At 44.0% G+C, this 19,756-nt stretch overlaps 3 pseudogenes; 2 read left to right on the top strand and 1 right to left on the bottom strand.

Annotated features, from left to right (window-relative positions):
• The first annotated feature begins 4,347 nt into the window (after positions 1-4,347).
• On the top strand, positions 4,348-5,385 carry LOC125549365 (protein STRICTOSIDINE SYNTHASE-LIKE 10 pseudogene; annotated as a pseudogene).
• Positions 5,386-10,392: 5,007 nt separating this feature from the next.
• Positions 10,393-11,269, bottom strand: LOC147981976 (uncharacterized; annotated as a pseudogene).
• Positions 11,270-17,060: 5,791 nt separating this feature from the next.
• On the top strand, positions 17,061-18,098 carry LOC147981975 (protein STRICTOSIDINE SYNTHASE-LIKE 10 pseudogene; annotated as a pseudogene).
• Positions 18,099-19,756: the final 1,658 nt, after the last annotated feature.

Genomic DNA, 19,756 nt, shown 5'->3' with positions numbered 1-19,756 from the left:
AAAATAATAAGGAATTAACGCAGCGGTCAGATCCTCCGTCAAGATGAGATGCTGATACCTCGGGACAACGCTGCTACCCGCACCATCGATGCGCCCAACCCCGGCCACCTCCATCACGAGTCCACGACTCTGCTGCCAGAAGCATCGACTCCGCCGGTTCTCGGATGACTTCCCCTCGCCCCTGCTAAATTTCAACAGTGGAAGGGCATCGATCCCATCCTCTCCAACATGTGTCTCCTATTACGAATCCATGCATCTCTCGCATCAGCCATCAGCTACCTATGTCATGGATGGCTTGGTCGCTTCCAACGCCTCTCGGATCCTGCCCGAGGAGATGAGGATTTAGTTGGTTGCAGAGAGCCAAGAGTGGGAGTGGCTAAGGTATGCTGACTTACCTGGCAGTGTCGCGCCGACGCTGCCTCCGCCGGTTGAATACCCACCGAGTCATCAACTTCATGCATTTTCAGTTATTTTTCTTTGCAGATATGTATGCCTTCATGGTACCGCCTGCTACATGCTCTTCATGGAGCCACGGTCGAGGAAGCAGAGAAAGCGAACATATATGTATTTTTGTTGTTTTGTGCCGTGCCACACTAGCACATTACTGTTACTATAGTTATTTACTTGCTTGCATGTAAAACTTAATTAGTTTTTCCTTTCAGTTACATCATGTTATTATGAGTATATGATATGTACTTATGAAATACGCACTTCTACATGTAGATTTGCCTTCATTGGGTACAAACGGAATGAAGGTCGAGAAAGAATTACATATAAAGAATCATGAAAAAATGATTGGTCATTTATTGGTATCTTCACGTTACTATAAACTTTGTTTATGTAGGATCACCCAAGGAAATAATTCTTCATCTTTACCATGCATATTTTCTTCCCTTTTCTCCGATAACGCAGAAAAATAAATAGGAATCAAGAATAAGAGATTGTTATGCTACCGCATTCCTGCTGATAGTTTTTAAAACACACACACTTTTTGTTGTTTGTTTGAACCTTGCATGTCTCCTAGTAAGATAAAGCATGTTTCTATATTTAAGAGACATATGGTGATCAAGGAGAATGATGAGAATCATACATTAAGATTTTAGTGGGTGAGCTGTTATCTAAACTTACAAGTCATAACTCACAACTACTTAGTGACCAAGAAGAAAGAAGGCTTTTTTGGGAAGAAAAGAGTGGAATTTGTCAAGGACACGACTTGATACACACATACAAAAAAAAAGAGGCTTAAATCGGATATGCACGCACTATTTGAGAGGCTTAATCATATGAGATGTCACCCGCTCATGAGAAGCCGCACGGTCACTTTCTGACCGGCAACTAGTACAGCCTAGATCAAGAATCCACACAAGCACTTTCTAATTCATGTGAACTTAAAAAAAATGAACTTTCATAGTAAAAACTGCCAGAGTTTCAGTAATTTTAAATTTTCCTGGATTAACATTCAGGAATGTCATATCAAACTTCAAGACTTTAACCAACTTTCCACCTATTTGTACAACTTTCAGAAAAATAACAAACAAACTTTCAGATATAAAGTGGGCAAAAATTTCACAAAATCATAAAAAATTAAAAAAAATATCCGCCATAAATTTCAACAAATAAATCTGGTCCTTTCAAAATATCATCATAAGTTTTCAACAAAAAATTACCAGTGACAACTTCCAACAATCAAATTGAAATCATCTTAAACAGTTGGGAATTGAATTGTGTTTAATCAGTTTATTTATCCAGGTAGTTCCATCCTAAAGTGCTGGCAATTGAATAGTATTTCCATCAAAGTTAGTACTAACCAGGTTAAGATAGATTGTCATGCCATTGACATGTTGAAAATACAGAGAATAGTCATTGACACCATATGCATACTTTGTATGCCATAAAAATAATTTAACCACTATAATTTTATTTATGTCCTACAGTGAAGAACTTAGATAGTTCAACGCTTTACAATATACTTCAAAATAAAATACTTGTAACTACCGAAAACATCAACTACAAAAAAGCGTAAAGCTTTAATTACACACGCATGATGTCTCAAGATTGCTAACCCGTAAGGGTGCACTGGTTAATGACTAGTGACATGAATCAAATGCACACAACTTCGCTTGTTATAGTTAAGTGGCTGAAAATGAATTACACCACTGCTAACCGGTGAGACTGAATTTATCATCTAAATGTGAATATAAATTTGTTTGTTGATCATATGAATTAAGGTTAACACCATTTAAAACAGGTTAAGGTACCTCTCTTTTGATCTGTGCATAACGCAAGTGGCCATATATTATTTGCTTCAGGATTGTTATGTATCATTGACATGAAGACGACATGTGATCAACATGGTTAATGGGGAAACAGACAAAGACAACTCTTGACTGAAAATGAGATTAATCAAACACACAAAACATCACTCGTTACAATTAAATGGTTCAAAATAAGAGACTGGTTTTATTATCTAAATTCATACATTATATATTTGTTGATAATAGCAATTAAGGGCAGCATCTGTCAACACAGACTAAGGTATCTCTCTTATGATCTGTGTATAACACACGTACTATGCCAAAAGTTCATATACACATGTTTTTACAGGAAACTACTCCCTCCATTGCTAAATATAAGTCTTTTTAGAGATTTCAAATGGACTACAACATACGGATGTATATAGACATATTTTAGAGTGCAGATTCATTCATTTTGCTCCGTATGTAGTCCCTTGTTGGAATCTCTAAAAAGACTTACATTTGGGAACAAAGGAAGAATGATTGTACTAGCCATTTAAACAACCGATTACATGCCCAAATCAGAAATTTATTGATGAATGAAACCAGAATGTCAAGTGCTACTACGTGCTTAAATAGCATTTTTGTGTTGGTCAACATCCCATTTTAAGGAAACGCCTCATGTTCCAACAGAACTAGACAACTGATAATCCCATTTAGCATGCAAAATCTAGAATGAGTAGGAACACTGAATAGCAAGTACAAGGAACCTAAAAGAAGTGTATGTTTTCATGTAAGACCGCGGGGAGGCGTCGGATGGGAGGCCGACCCGCATGAGGGGAGGCTGCAGCCAACGGATCAAAGCGGGTTGGGAGGACCATCTACGTGAGACATGAACAGGGAAGGGAGTGATGGCGGAGGAGACGGCATGCATGCATGGGGCAGAGCCACGGCAGTTTAATGCATTTTGCGAGAGAATTGATGGTGTGCCTTGTTTCAAGGAGGAAGGCGAGAGATTAAAGGAACATGAGCGATTCAACATGATGAAATCGGCGGCGGCAGTGACTGGATTGAGAGGAGGAGACGTTGATGGGGCCGGCAATGGCGGAGGTGCGGTAGAGTGCGAGGATTTGGTTGGGTGTGTGGAAAGCTGATGTGTACGGTGTGCTCCTCTCCTCTCCTCTCCTCTAAACGTTGGCGTTGGTTGGGCAAGACGAGAAACGTTTGTTGGGCAAGAAGAAAAATAGTGAAAGTCTGGGAGCTCCGGGGACTCGGCTGGTGGATATGGGCGACACTGGAGCTTCGTTAATGAAAGAATGGAGCACGTACATATTCAAAACACGGACTTTTGCTGGAATCAGGGAAGAAAGAAGAAGACGAAGAAGAAGCGACGGAGGCTACCATGGATGTTGAAACTTCCGAATTTGCCGGAATCGGTGAAGAAAGAGGAAGAAATATGGAGGGCTAGCTTAGCTTGTCGGCGCGGCTGGTGCTCGACGGACGGCCGGCCGCCCCGCGGACATGCATGCATGCCCGTCGGAGACGAGGACTCGGTGCACGTGGACGGACGGCGCCTAGGTTCAGAGGGAGATGTTGCCGGATTCCGGCTGGGAAACTCGACGGCGTGCGTGCCGGACGTTTGAGAGCTAGGCCGGGACAAGAGTGCATGCCAGCCGTTTCTGTTTTCAACTTTTTTTTAGGGGACCAACCTTTTTTTTTGTAATCGTGCGTGAGGAAAACGATTCACGATCAAGCACGATTTCACGGGTGCGTTCGGCCGTTCCGTTGCGTGCTCTTCCTCGTTTTGGTGCGTACCTGCGTACGCGTACTACGTAGCATCAGGATCCGGAAACGGTTTTCCTCCATAAACGTTGTACGATGTAGGATCGAAACCCACTCGGCCTCTATCGTACCACATACGCGCCGACTCGGACCACCAGTCCTCGATCGATCAGTGCTACCGCCTACCGCTAGTATATAATGAGGCAGTCTCCAGCTTGGATCTCTCCATCAAACCAAGCCATCCAGAGCAGAGGAGCGCTAATTAACCAACAACACGTAAGTAGGCCAGATCGATCCAAGAGCCAGCGAGAGAAACTAGCAGATCGACGACATGGGGTGCTCCATGAGCCGCCTCCTCAAGACCACTGTCACGCTGGTCATCCTCGTGCTTCTTCTCATGCCCGGGGCCTTAGCCGCCACAAGCTTCGATGCCTCACGAAGCCAACAGCTGCCACTGCCGCGAGGGACGGTCAAAGGGCCGGAGAGCGTCGCCTTCGACGGCCAGGGCCAGGGCCCCTACAGCGGCGTCTCGGACGGCCGGATCCTCAAGTGGAATGGCGAAAAGCTAGGATGGACTACCTATGCATATGGACCCGGCTATGATAGCAAGACCTGCACGCCGTCCAAGTTCAGCCCGGAGACTGAGGCTGCCGGGGAGAGCCGCTGCGGCCGCCCGCTTGGCCTACGCTTCAACCAAAAATCGGGCGACCTATACGTGGCCGACGCGTACAAGGGTCTGATGCGGGTAGCGCCGGGCGGCGGGGAGGCCACCGTGTTGGTCAACCAGGTTGACGGTTTTCCTCTGCGCTTCACCAACGGTGTTGACGTCGATCAAGTTACGGGTCAGGTCTACTTCACCGACAGCTCGATGAACTATCAAAGGTCACAACATGAGATGGTGACTCGCACCGGGGACTCGACGGGCCGCCTCATGCGCTACGACCCACGGACATCGGATGTCACGGTGCTCCAGGAGGGCATGACGTACCCTAACGGCGTCGCGCTCAGCGCCGACGGCACCCATCTCGTGGTCGCATCTACCGGACCATGCAAGCTGCTGAGGCACTGGATCAAAGGGGTCAACGCAGGCACATCCGAGCCTTTTGCCGACCTGCCCGGCTATCCAGATAACGTGAGGCCCGACACTAAAGGAGGCTACTGGGTGGCGTTGCACCGCGAGAAGAATGAGTTGCCCTTTGGTCGTGATAGTCATCGTCTCGCAGTCAGGGTCGGTAATGATGGGAAGATAGTTGAGGAGATGAGAGGGCCAAAGAAGGTGAGGCCCACCGAGATTATGGAGAGAAGCAATGGCAAGATCTACTTGGGTTCGGTAGAGCTTCCTTATGTCGGTGTTGTTAAGCGCAAGTAGAAAACTATTATAGTAGATGCATATCATGGCTTTTTATTTCTTGTTCTTACCTAAATGTAATTTTTCAATTTGTTTTTTCCGGTTCGGACGACCTATTGTAATAAACGTTTTCTATCAGCAAATAATTATTTGTTCTTTCCTCCATATTAACGTGTATAAAAGCTAAATTCCATCATGTTCTCGTTAAGAAGCAAGCCGGGAAAAACTATATATAGAAGAAGCACTAGACTCACAAATGATGCAGCGATTGTTGTGGCCTACTGCCATGATCGATAGTATGACGCTGCTGTCCGGCTAGCTAGGTTCAGCGACTAGGAGAAACTGAGGCTCTTTCAAATGAGGTGAAAAATGTTGACGTCCTTCCGCCAGCAATTCTTGTTGAGGCCGAACTGTAGAAATGTAGATGTTTTTGGTGCCACAGCATGGCTTCAAAATTAATTCCTGTGTGTATCTAATTGAAAGGCCAGTTGCTATTTCTAAAAACAATGACCAGGTTTAATAACACTTGACACCGATGAGCGCCGCCAACACCTTAATCCAACCTCACCTTATGTCGGTGTTGTTAAGCGCAAGTAGAGAACAGTAGATGTATAGAATGTCTTTTTGTTTCTTGTTCTTATACCACTAAATGTAATATTTCAATTTGTTTTTTTCTGATTCGGACAACCTATTGTAATCCACATTTTCTACCAGCGAATCATTTGTTTTTTCCTCCATTTTAACATGTATAAATGCTAAATTCCATCATGTTCTTGGTAAGAGGCAAGCCGAAAAAAACTATGTATGGAAGAAGCACTAGAATCACAAATGATCCAGCGATTGTTATGGCCTTCTGCCATGATCGATAGTTGGTCACCTCGTCGGCCAACGAAGGGCCCAAGCATCCATCAAACTTTACTGGTGCTGGCTTGCTGGCATCTTGATCAACTTCAACGAGTGCTACTTGTTAGATTTATAATCCCGTAGGATCTACTTAACAGATCGTAAGCCACGCATTAGATCACCTAATAGCACAGATCAGAGAGATGGATTAGGTTCTTACCACCAATGGAAGCAGCCATTGGTGTCGACGGTGCGAAGTCCCGTGCCTGCTCGATGCAGGCTTGATGCAGGCTCGGTGAAGATGCTCGCTGCAGGTAGCGGCGTCCCTCCGGGCGCCACCGGCACTGCTCTGGAACAGGGGCAGAGCTTGGAGATGATCTTCCCGTCGTGCAGCGCTCCCCCAGATCGGTTAGGGTTTAGGGATGTGGGGAGCAGGAGTAAACCGTACGAGAACTAGTCTAGCGTAGGTGCCGGCTGCTCCCCCATCTTTTTATGTGCGCTGGCGACAGGGGACCAAAACCATAGTTGGTTAGGGTGCCCCCGATCAGGGCGCGTAACTTGAGATCGAGGGGTACGAACGTTGGTTCGTGGCCTCCCTGTTTCTCTCTTTAATGTAACTTTATTTCTGGTCTTTTATTTTCGTTTTGGCCCATTGGGCCTCTAGATCAATACCAACATTCTCCCCCTTGATCGTTAGGCTCAATGACTTTTGTCCATTCTCCATAGGAATAATATACCAGAGTAAGGTGTTACAACAGCCGATGAAAAGCCATTGAACCTCAATATTCATAGCACACATCCTATTTCGAAAAGGAAACATTTTTCTTATTGGGAGTGGTTTATATTAGCGGGTCCCATAATTCCAGAATCAAGAGGCTTCCAATAATCCCATGCCGGCTACATGCTCATGAAGTATATTGGGTGATAAGCCTTTAGTAAGCGGATCCGCAAGCATATGTGTCGTACTGATATGCTTAACATTAATAGTTTGATCCTGGATTCTATATTGAAAAACATGGTACTTTAGGTCAATGTGCCTGGCAGCAGCACTTGACTTGTTGTTATTCGCATAGAAAACTACGGGTTCATTATCGCAGTACAATGTCAGTGGTTTGGAAATGCTGTCAACCACTTTAAGTCCGGGAATGAAATTCTTTAGGAATACAGCCTGCCCGGTGGCCTCAAAACATGCTAGATATTCCGCCATCATCATAGATGAGGCAACTATCTTTTGCTTGGAGCTTTTCCACGATATGGCTCCTCCAGCGAGTGTGAATATATAACCTGACGTGGATTTCATACTATCCACACACCAGGCAATATCAGAGTCTGAATAACCAATAACTTCCAGGTTATCGTACTTTCTATATGTAAGAATGAAATTTTTAGTACCTTGCATATAACGCAAGACTTTCTTTGCGGCCTTCCAGTGGTCCGATCCTGGATTAGATTGAAATCTGCCAAGCATCCCGGTTACAAAAGCTAAGTCAGGGCGTGTACATACTTGAGCATACATGATGCTTCTGACAGCCGAAGCATAAGGAACCGACTTCATCTAATCAGTTTCATTTTGGTTCCTCGGACATTGGAAAGTCCCAAACTTATCGCCCTTAACTATGGGGGCAGGTGAGGAAGAGCACTTATGCATATTGAATTTCTTTAGTACTCTCTCAAAGTATGCCTTTTGCGATAGTCCTAATATTCCTTTGGACCTATCTCGATGAATCTCGATGCCAAGGACATACGAGGCTTCACCGAGATCCTTCATGTCAAATTTTGAGGACAGAAATCTCTTGGTCTCATGCAACATATCTTTATCGCTGCAAGCCAATAGAATATCATCCACATATAGGACTAAAAATGTGAACCTACTGCCTTTAAATTTAACATATATGTAGTTGTCCACTTCATTCTCTTTAAAACCAAAAGTTCTAATAATCTCGTCGAACTTGAGGTACCACTGCCTTGAAGCTTGCCTCAAGCCATATATGGATTTCTTTAAACGACATGCCATGTGTTCTTTTCCTTCCACGACAAAACCTTCAGGTTGAGTCATGTAAACTTCTTCTTTTAAGTCACCATTCAGAAATGCCGTCTTGACATCCATTTGATGCAGCTCCAAATCATAATGAGCTACAAGTGCCATGACAATTCTGAAAGAATCTTTGGATGACACAGGCGAGAAGGTCTCCTTATAATCGATTCCTTCTCTCTGTGTAAAAACTTTTGCTACAAGTCTCGCTTTGAACCTTTCGATGTTCCCTTTGGAATCATATTTGGTTTTGTAGACCCACTTGCAGTCTACCCTTTTGGCTCCATCAGGAACTTCTACTAAGTACCAAACATCATTCGAGCTCATAGATTTCAATTCGTCTTCCATGGCTACCAACCATTTGGACGAGTCTTCACTTTTAGTGGCTTATTTATATGAGGTCGGATCTTGTGCCTTCCTTATGTCATTTTCATCCTCACACATGAAAGTGACATAATCGCTAGAGATGGCCTTTTTCTTTTCCCGTTGTGATCTTCTCATAGGCTCATTAGTATGTGCATTTTCTCTTGCCCGAGAAGGTTGACGATTATCATTGGGTTGAGGATCATCATTTGGCTGAGGATCCTCATCATGCTGAGGATCTTCATTATGCTGAGGCTCCTCATCAGATTGAGGATCCACTTCAGGTTCGGGATCACCGGTAGGTGTCTCATGCATATTAGGCATAGGGATAAAGTTCTGTTGGATAGTCGGGGATGGAACGTACACCCGCTTCTCCTCAAGATCAATCGCCCTAACCTCAATGACTTCATTATCCTCAAAAAACACCGCTTGCCTGGTTTCCACAAACTTGGTGGTATGACCTGGGCAATAAAAGCGATATCCTTTTCCTCTATGAGGGTACCCAATGAAAAAACAACTGACTGTATTTGGGTCCAATTTCTTAATATGTGGATTGAATGCTTTAGCTTCAGCCGGGCAGCCCCACACTCGCAAGTAATTCAAGCTCGGTTTCTTTCCCACCCACATCTCGTAAGGTGTGCTCGGTGCTGACTTAGTTGGAGCAAGATTTAGGATGTGTGCAGCTGTTTTCAATGCCTCCATCCAAAGGCTTACTGGTAAGTTCGCATGACTAAGCATGCTACGTACCATATCCATAAGAGTGCGATTGAGACGCTCAGCTACGCCATTTTGCTGAGGTTCACCAGGCATTGAATATTGGGCAATTATTCCATTTTCAGCAAGATATTTTGCGAACGGTGCTGGAATTTGCCCATAAGGAGCATGCCTGCCATAATATTCTCCCCCGCGATCAGACCGTACTACTTTGATCTTTAGGTTGAGTTGATTTTCAACCTCGGCTTTATAAATCTTAAATTTGTCCAAAGCTTCGGATCGATCACGTATGGGGTAAATGTAGCCATAGCGAGAGAAATCGTCTGTGAAGGTAAAGAAGGAATCAAAACCATCCATAGACTTTACGTTAAAAGGTCCGCATATGTCAGTATGAATAAGTTCAAGGACCGATGTGGCTCTTACTGCTCCTTTCTTAATTGTTTTCACATATTTTCCCTTAATACAGTCAATACAATTTCCCGCATCGGAGAAATCTAGCGGATGAAGTATTTCTTCTTTAATCAATCGTTCCATTCTCCCCCTCGAAATGTGGCCCAAGCGACGATGCCACAATTTAGAAGAAGGATTGATACTTCTCCCATTCTTTTTATGATTGCGTTCATTCATATTCATCTCGCAGAGATTTACACACATAGGATAACCGGAAAGATTTAACATATAAAGTTTGCCTCGTCGGACGGCGAGACCAACATCCTTATTACAATACTTTAAAAAACATTGTTTCTCCCCGAAGGTACAATGAAATCCAAAATCATCTAAACATGAAACTGAAATCAAATTCCTACTCAAAGTAGGCACATAAAGAACGTCCTTGAGCTGAAGTAGGAAACCAGTGTGCAACTTCAAGGTGAGGGAGCCCACGGCTTCAACTTCAGCCTCCTTCCCATTCGCGACATTAAGTCTTGTTGTTCCCTTTAGGGTATGGCTTATATGGAATCCCTACAAAGAATTCGCGACATGAACAGTCGCACCTGAGTCAATCCACCATGTAGATTCAGAAAAATCAACATATAGAGATTCATCTACAAGAGTGATCTCATCCTTACCCTTTTTATTCAGCCACTTAAGAAAACCTGGACAGTCCGCCTTGAAATGATTTGGCTGCTTGCAAAAATTGCAAAGTCTTTCTCCAGCGGCATTTGTAAGATTAACTGAAGTAGCCACTGAAGGTGCGGGAGATGAACAACTTGCCTCGTTGCATTGCTTAGGCTTTGGAGGATTCTTTTTGGAATACTGATTTTTGTTGGGCACATTATTGTTATGAGCATGGTTCTCATGCTTCCTCTTTGCAGAGTTAACATGGAGAGCTTGATCTTTCTGCTCACTCTTCATTCTCTCTTCCTCCTGAACGCAATGTGCAATGAGTTCAGATAGTTTCCATTTGGTTTCAAGAGAGTTATAGTTTATCTTGAATGGATTGAATTGTGAGGGTAGTGACCTAAAAACTAGGAGCACCAGAAGCTCTTCGTTCAAGTCACACTTCATGGTTTTAAGCTTTGCCGCGGCATTGCTCATACTTAAGATGTGCTCCCTCACATTTCCATGCCCGTCATATTTTGCAAGCAGCTTGTGCAAAAGCTCATCTTCATACCATTTCTCGGAGCCCTTAAATTGTTCTTCCACCGATTTCAAATATTTGGCGGCACTTTCATTGGCAGGAATAGCCCCTTTAATCTCAGTCGAGATGGAGAAGTTCATAATTAGGAGCGCCATTCTGTTTGACCTCTCCCACTTCTCAACTTTAGTATCATAATCTTTCTTAAGCTCAGCATACCTAGTGGCACCCTTTGCAGGTTCCACTGGTTTACTTTCCCTCAGTGCGAGGTGAACCTCATGCCATCCGAGATGGAAAAGCAACGAGTCCTTCCACGATTGGAAGTTATTCCCAGTAAGTGGCTCGATCTCGAGGCCACGAGAACCGGAAGCTGTCATGTTTCGAAATATCATAAGTAAAGGAAAAGAACATCATAATTAAATTAAATTGCACAAATATTAACCTCCGTTGGTTTGATCAATTTTCATGCAAAAATTAACTCCAAATTATATCACTGTTGGGCAGAAAATAATAAGGAATTAACGCAGCGGTCAGATCCTCCGTCAAGATGAGATGCTGATACCTCGGGACAACGCTGCTACACGCACCATCGATGCACCCAACCCCGGCCACCTCCATCACGAGTCCACGACTCTGCTGCCAGAAGCATCGACTCCGCCGGTTCTCGGATGACTTCCCCTCGCCCCTGCTAAATTTCAACAGTGGAGGGGCATCGATCCCATCCTCTCCAACATGTGTCTCCTATTACGAATCCATGCATCTCTCGCATCAGCCATCAGCTACCTATGTCATGGATGGCTTGGTCACTTCCAACGCCTCTCGGATCCTGCCCGAGGAGATGAGGATTTAGTTGGTTGCAGAGAGCCAAGAGTGGGAGTGGCTAAGGTATGCTGACTTACCTGGCAGTGTCGCGCCGACGCTGCCTCTGCCGGTTGAATACCCACTGAGTCATCAACTTCGCCGACGGCGCCACCGCAACAGAAACCGCTAATGATGCCAGGCAGTGTGCAAGCCGGTGCAGACCAATGGACGCGCTCTTCCGACGAGGCCGTAGCATGCATCTTCCACCGTGTCGGTCAACATGAGTGGCAGATCATCATTGCAGATCGATAGCTGAAGCTGCAGCAAAGGCAACCACAAGGTGCCTTTTTTCCCCTTCTTTTGCATGTTCAGTTCCCTCAATTATTTATTGCTCCTTCTCTCGCCCTGTTTTCACTCAACTATTTGGTGCGCCTCCTCTCTCCCAATTAGCTTGTTTATTATACATAAGGAGAATTAATTCCTTCTCCGAGTAAGTACTACTGGTGGCAAGTCTATTTTTTATCCTTCAAGATTTTTCTTGGTGTATTTTTTGATCTAGCTCTGGTCTTTCATTCTTTTTTCTTGACCTCCAAATCCTTTGGTTGCCATATTATTTGAGTAGGATCTGCTACTTCATGCATTTTCAATTATTTTTCTTTGCAGATCTGTATGCCTTCATGGTACCGCCTGCTACATGCTCTTCATGGAGCCACGGTCGAGGAAGCAGAGAAAGCGAACATATATGTATTTTTGTTGTTTTGTGCCGTGCCACACTAGCACATTACTGTTACTATAGTTATTTACTTGCTTGCATGTAAAACTTAATTAGTTTTTCCTTTCAGTTACATCATGTTATTACGAGTATATGATATGTACTTATGAAATATGCACTTCTACATGTAGATTTGCCTTCATTGGGTACAAACGGAATGAAGGTCGAGAAAGAATTACATATAAAGAATCATGAAAAAATGATTGGTCATTTATTGGTATCTTCACGTTACTATAAACTTTGTTTATGTAGGATCACCCAAGGATATAATTCTTCATCTTTACCATGCATATTTTCTTCCCTTTTCTCCGATAACGCAGAAAAATAAATAGGAATCAAGAATAAGAGATTGTTATGCTACCGCATTCCTGCTGATAGTTTTTAAAACACACGCACTTTTTGTTGTTTGTTTGAACCTTGCATGTCTCCTAGTAAGATAAAGCATGTTTCTATATTTAAGAGACATATGGTGATCAAGGAGAATGATGAGAATCATACATCAAGATTTTAGTGGGTGAGCTGTTATCTAAACTTACAAGTCATAACTCACAACTAGTGAAATTTTGGCAAACACCAAGCGTAATTTGCCAATACATACTGCCTACAATATAGCTGTAACATTTGAACCCTTCTTGGTTTACTAGGAGGTGTCAAATCAACTATAGTTCGCGTCATCACTGTAACCAAGTTATATAGTATGTCCCTTTGTTGATACTTCGGAGCATAATTTTTCGGGTAAATGAATGTTTTATTCAGTGTGAAGTGTACTATATTATGATAGTTATACCGGCTAATTTTTTGTATTGCCCCCGCAAAAAAAATTGTATTGCCATGTGATAACGGTGTTCTACTACTAAGCATGGTCTTAAGGCATATTACTACATGTGCTTCATGCTTCATACTTTTCCCGAACATAGGTTCCTCAAAAATGTTTTCTTATCTGAACATTTATTTGAAGTAGCATTCAGTTATTTTTGTTTTTAGCATATATTCCCGCAGCAACGTGCGGGGTGTCATCTAGTTTATTTTAAATGTGCACCCTGGACTGTGTGCTAATCACACAGTACTAGCTAGACTCAAATATTTAAGAACACCAGATTCTGCAACATTAATCTCGCGTTGTTCATTCGAAGCTTTGATTACCAATCTAATTATCGTGTCCCCTCGGTATCTAATTAGGATCCCAATTTCATAAAATAAATGTAGGTTTTAAGTTCGACCTGTAGGTTTCAATTAACCAAAGGGACAAAGCTCTATCTCAACATGTAGGGTTAGCAACCTTAGAAGTTTAAAATTTCAATAGTTGGGTAATGCACTTATTTTTCCAAGCATGAGAATTGTACTATTTGCGTGATGTTATAAGAAAAGAAATTTATAATATTCGGTATGCAGTCACTTAGTGACCAAGAAGAAAGAAGGCTTTTTTGGGAAGAAAAGAGTGGAATTTGTCAAGGACACGACTTGATACACACATACAAAAAAAAGAGAGGCTTAATCGGATATGCACGCACTATTTGAGAGGCTTAATCATATGAGATGTCACCCGCTCATGAGAAGCCGCACGGTCACTTTCTGACCGGCAACTAGTACAGCCTAGATCAAGAATCCACACAAGCACTTTCTAATTCATGTGAACATAAAAAAATGAACTTACATAGTAAAAACTGCCAGAGTTTCAGTAATTTTAAATTTTCCTGGATTAACATTCAGGAATGTCATATCAAACTTCAAGACTTTAACCAACTTTCCACCTGTTTGTACAACTTTCAGAAAAATAACAAACAAACTTTCAGATATAAAGTGGGCAAAAATTTCACAAAATCATAAAAAATTTTAAAAAAATATCCGCCATAAATTTCAACAAATAAATCTGGTCCTTTCAAAATATCATCATAAGTTTTCAACAAAAAATTACCAGCGACAACTTCCAACAATTAAATTGAAATCATCTTAAACAGTTGGGAATTGAATTGTGTTTAATCAGTTTATTTATCCAGGTAGTTCCATCCTAAAGTGCTGGCAATTGAATAGTATTTCCATCAAAGTTAGTACTAACCAGGTTAAGATAGATTGTCATGCCATTGACATGTTGAAAATACAGAGAATAGTCATTGACACCATATGCATACTTTGTATGCCATAAAAATAATTTAACCACTATAATTTTATTTATGTCCTACAGTGAAGAACTTAGATAGTTCAATGCTTTACAATATATTTCAAAATAAAATACTTGTAACTAACGAAAACTTCAACTACAAAAAAGCGTAAAGCTTTAATTACACACGCATGATGTCTCAAGATTGCTAACCCGTAAGGGTGCACTGGTTAATGACTAGTGACATGAATCAAATGCACACAACTTCGCTTGTTATAGTTAAGTGGCTGAAAATGAATTACACTACTGCTAACCGGTGAGACTGAATTTATCATCTAAATGTGAATATAAATTTGTTTGTTGATCATATGAATTAAGGTTAACACCATTTAAAACAGGTTAAGGTACCTCTCTTTTGATCTGTGCATAATGCAAGTGGCCATATATTATTTGCTTCAGGATTGTTATGTATCATTGACATGAAGACGACATGTGATCAACATGGTTAATGGGGAAACAGACAAAGACAACTCTTGACTGAAAATGAGATTAATCAAACACACAAAACATCACTCGTTACAATTAAATGGTTCAAAATAAGAGACTGGTTTTATTATCTAAATTCATACATTATATATTTGTTGATAATAGCAATTAAGGGCAGCATTTGTCAACACAGAGTAAGGTATCTCTCTTATGATCTGTGTATAACACACGTACTATGCCAAAAGTTCATATACACATGTTTTTACAGGAAACTACTCCCTCCATTGCTAAATATAAGTCTTTTTAGAGATTTCAAATGGACTACAACATACGGATGTATATAGACATATTTTAGAGTGCAGATTCATTCATTTTGCTCCGTATGTAGTCCCTTGTTGGAATCTCTAAAAAGACTTACATTTGGGAACAAAGGAAGAATGATTGTACTAGCCATTTAAACAACCGATTACATGCCCAAATCAGAAATTTATTGATGAATGAAACCAGAATGTCAAGTGCTACTACGTGCTTAAATAGCATTTTTGTGTTGGTCAACATCCCATTTTAAGGAAACGCCTCATGTTCCAACAGAACTAGACAACTGATAATCCCATTTAGCATGCAAAATCTAGAATGAGTAGGAACACTGAATAGCAAGTACAAGGAACCTAAAAGAAGTGTATGTTTTCATGTAAGACCGCGGGGAGGCGTCGGATGGGAGGCCGACCCGCATGAGGGGAGGCTGCAGCCAACGGATCAAAGCGGGTTGGGAGGACCATCTACGTGAGACATGAACAGGGAAGGGAGTGATGGCGGAGGAGACGGCATGCATGCATGGGGCAGAGCCACGGCAGTTTAATGCATTTTGCGAGAGAATTGATGGTGTGCCTTGTTTCAAGGAGGAAGGCGAGAGATTAAAGGAACATGAGCGATTCAACATGATGAAATCGGCGGCGGCAGTGACTGGATTGAGAGGAGGAGACGTTGATGGGGCCGGCAATGGCGGAGGTGCGGTAGAGTGCGAGGATTTGGTTGGGTGTGTGGAAAGCTGATGTGTACGGTGTGCTCCTCTCCTCTCCTCTCCTCTAAACGTTGGCGTTGGTTGGGCAAGACGAGAAACGTTTGTTGGGCAAGAAGAAAAATAGTGAAAGTCTGGGAGCTCCGGGGACTCGGCTGGTGGATATGGGCGACACTGGAGCTTCGTTAATGAAAGAATGGAGCACGTACATATTCAAAACACGGACTTTTGCTGGAATCAGGGAAGAAAGAAGAAGACGAAGAAGAAGCGACGGAGGCTACCATGGATGTTGAAACTTCCGAATTTGCCGGAATCGGTGAAGAAAGAGGAAGAAATATGGAGGGCTAGCTTAGCTTGTCGGCGCGGCTGGTGCTCGACGGACGGCCGGCCGCCCCGCGGACATGCATGCATGCCCGTCGGAGACGAGGACTCGGTGCACGTGGACGGACGGCGCCTAGGTTCAGAGGGAGATGTTGCCGGATTCCGGCTGGGAAACTCGACGGCGTGCGTGCCGGACGTTTGAGAGCTAGGCCGGGACAAGAGTGCATGCCAGCCGTTTCTGTTTTCAACTTTTTTTTAGGGGACCAACCTTTTTTTTTGTAATCGTGCGTGAGGAAAACGATTCACGATCAAGCACGATTTCACGGGTGCGTTCGGCCGTTCCGTTGCGTGCTCTTCCTCGTTTTGGTGCGTACCTGCGTACGCGTACTACGTAGCATCAGGATCCGGAAACGGTTTTCCTCCATAAACGTTGTACGATGTAGGATCGAAACCCACTCGGCCTCTATCGTACCACATACGCGCCGACTCGGACCACCAGTCCTCGATCGATCAGTGCTACCGCCTACCGCTAGTATATAATGAGGCAGTCTCCAGCTTGGATCTCTCCATCAAACCAAGCCATCCAGAGCAGAGGAGCGCTAATTAACCAACAACACGTAAGTAGGCCAGATCGATCCAAGAGCCAGCGAGAGAAACTAGCAGATCGACGACATGGGGTGCTCCATGAGCCGCCTCCTCAAGACCACTGTCACGCTGGTCATCCTCGTGCTTCTTCTCATGCCCGGGGCCTTAGCCGCCACAAGCTTCGATGCCTCACGAAGCCAACAGCTGCCACTGCCGCGAGGGACGGTCAAAGGGCCGGAGAGCGTCGCCTTCGACGGCCAGGGCCAGGGCCCCTACAGCGGCGTCTCGGACGGCCGGATCCTCAAGTGGAATGGCGAAAAGCTAGGATGGACTACCTATGCATATGGACCCGGCTATGATAGCAAGACCTGCACGCCGTCCAAGTTCAGCCCGGAGACTGAGGCTGCCAGGGAGAGCCGCTGCGGCCGCCCGCTTGGCCTACGCTTCAACCAAAAATCGGGCGACCTATACGTGGCCGACGCGTACAAGGGTCTGATGCGGGTAGCGCCGGGCGGCGGGGAGGCCACCGTGTTGGTCAACCAGGTTGACGGTTTTCCTCTGCGCTTCACCAACGGTGTTGACGTCGATCAAGTTACGGGTCAGGTCTACTTCACCGACAGCTCGATGAACTATCAAAGGTCACAACATGAGATGGTGACTCGCACCGGGGACTCGACGGGCCGCCTCATGCGCTACGACCCACGGACATCGGATGTCACGGTGCTCCAGGAGGGCATGACGTACCCTAACGGCGTCGCGCTCAGCGCCGACGGCACCCATCTCGTGGTCGCATCTACCGGACCATGCAAGCTGCTGAGGCACTGGATCAAAGGGGTCAACGCAGGCACATCCGAGCCTTTTGCCGACCTGCCCGGCTATCCAGATAACGTGAGGCCCGACACTAAAGGAGGCTACTGGGTGGCGTTGCACCGCGAGAAGAATGAGTTGCCCTTTGGTCGTGATAGTCATCGTCTCGCAGTCAGGGTCGGTAATGATGGGAAGATAGTTGAGGAGATGAGAGGGCCAAAGAAGGTGAGGCCCACCGAGATTATGGAGAGAAGCAATGGCAAGATCTACTTGAATTCGGTAGAGCTTCCTTATGTCGGTGTTGTTAAGCGCAAGTAGAAAACTATTATAGTAGATGCATATAATTTTTACCTAAATGTACTTGAGTTCGGTAGAGCTTCCTTGTTCTTACCTAAATGTAATTTTTCAATTTGTTTTTTCCGGTTCGGACGACCTATTGTAATAAACGTTTTCTATCAGCAAATAATTATTTGTTCTTTCCTCCATATTAACGTGTATAAAAGCTAAATTCCATCATGTTCTCGTTAAGAAGCAAGCCGGGAAAAACTATATATAGAAGAAGCACTAGACTCACAAATGATGCAGCGATTGTTGTGGCCTACTGCCATGATCGATAGTATGACGCTGCTGTCCGGCTAGCTAGGTTCAGCGACTAGGAGAAACGTGAGGCTCTTTCAAATGAGGTGAAAAATGTTGACGTCCTTCCGCCAGCAATTCTTGTTGAGGCTGAACTGTAGAAATGTAGATGTTTTTGGTGCCACAGCATGGCTTCAAAATTAATTCCTGTGTGTATCTAATTGAAAGGCCAGTTGCTATTTCTAAAAACAATGACCAGGTTTAATAACACTTGACACCGATGAGCGCCGCCAACACCTTAATCCAACCTCAGTAGCCGCTTCCTTATGTCGGTGTTGTTAAGCGCAAGTAGAGAACAGTAGATGTATAGAATGTCTTTTTGTTTCTTGTTCTTATACCACTAAATGTAATATTTCAATTTGTTTTTTTCTGATTCGGACAACCTATTGTAATCCACATTTTCTACCAGCGAATCATTTGTTTTTTCCTCCATTTTAACATGTATAAATGCTAAATTCCATCATGTTCTTGGTAAGAGGCAAGCCGAAAAAAACTATGTATGGAAGAAGTACTAGAATCACAAATGATCCAGCGATTGTTGTGGCCTTCTGCCATGATCGATAGTTGGTCACCTCGTCGGCCAACGAAGGGCCCAAGCATCCATCAAACTTTACCGGTGCTGGCTTGCAGGGATCTTGATCAACTTCAACGAGTGCTACTTGTTAGATTTATAATCCCGTAGGATCTATTTAACAGATCGTAAGCCAGGCATTAGATCACCTAATAGCACAGATCAGAGAGATGGATTAGATTCTTACCACCAATGGAAGCAGCCATTGGTGTCGACGGTGCGAAGTCCCGTGCTTGCTCGATGCAGGCTTGATGCAGGCTCGGTGAAGATGCTCGCTGCAGGTAGCGGCGTCCCTCCGGGCACCACCGGCACTGCCTTGGAACAGGGGCAGAGCTTGGAGATGATCTTCCCGTCATGCAGCGCTCCCCCAGATAGGTTAGGGTTTAGGGATGTGGGGAGCAGGAGTAAACCGTACGAGAACTAGTCTAGCGTAGGTGCCGGCTGCTCCCCCATCTTTTTATGTGCGCTGGCGACAGGGGACCAAAACCATAGTTGGTTAGGGTGCCCCCGATCAGGGCGCGTAAGTTGAGATCGAAGAATACGAACGTTGGTTTGTGGCCTCCCTGTTTCTCTCTTTAACGTAACTTTATTTCTGGTCTTTTATTTTCATTTTGGCTTATTGGGCCTCTAGATCAATACCAACACTACTTACTTTCGTCCGTCGGCCAGGTCCGCCGTCTTCGGGGGACCTGGCATGCCTACCGCGTCGGCCGGCATGGGGACATCCGCCGTCGTCTGCAAGAACGTACGGTGACCATGCCCAAACAGT

This window comes from Triticum urartu, chromosome 3A, assembly GCF_056163025.1.
Source record: "Triticum urartu cultivar PI428250 chromosome 3A, HENAU_Tu73, whole genome shotgun sequence".
NCBI lineage: Eukaryota > Viridiplantae > Streptophyta > Magnoliopsida > Poales > Poaceae > Triticum > Triticum urartu.
Note: the sequence above shows the minus strand (reverse complement) of the source record. Positions and strands in the feature narration are given on the sequence as shown.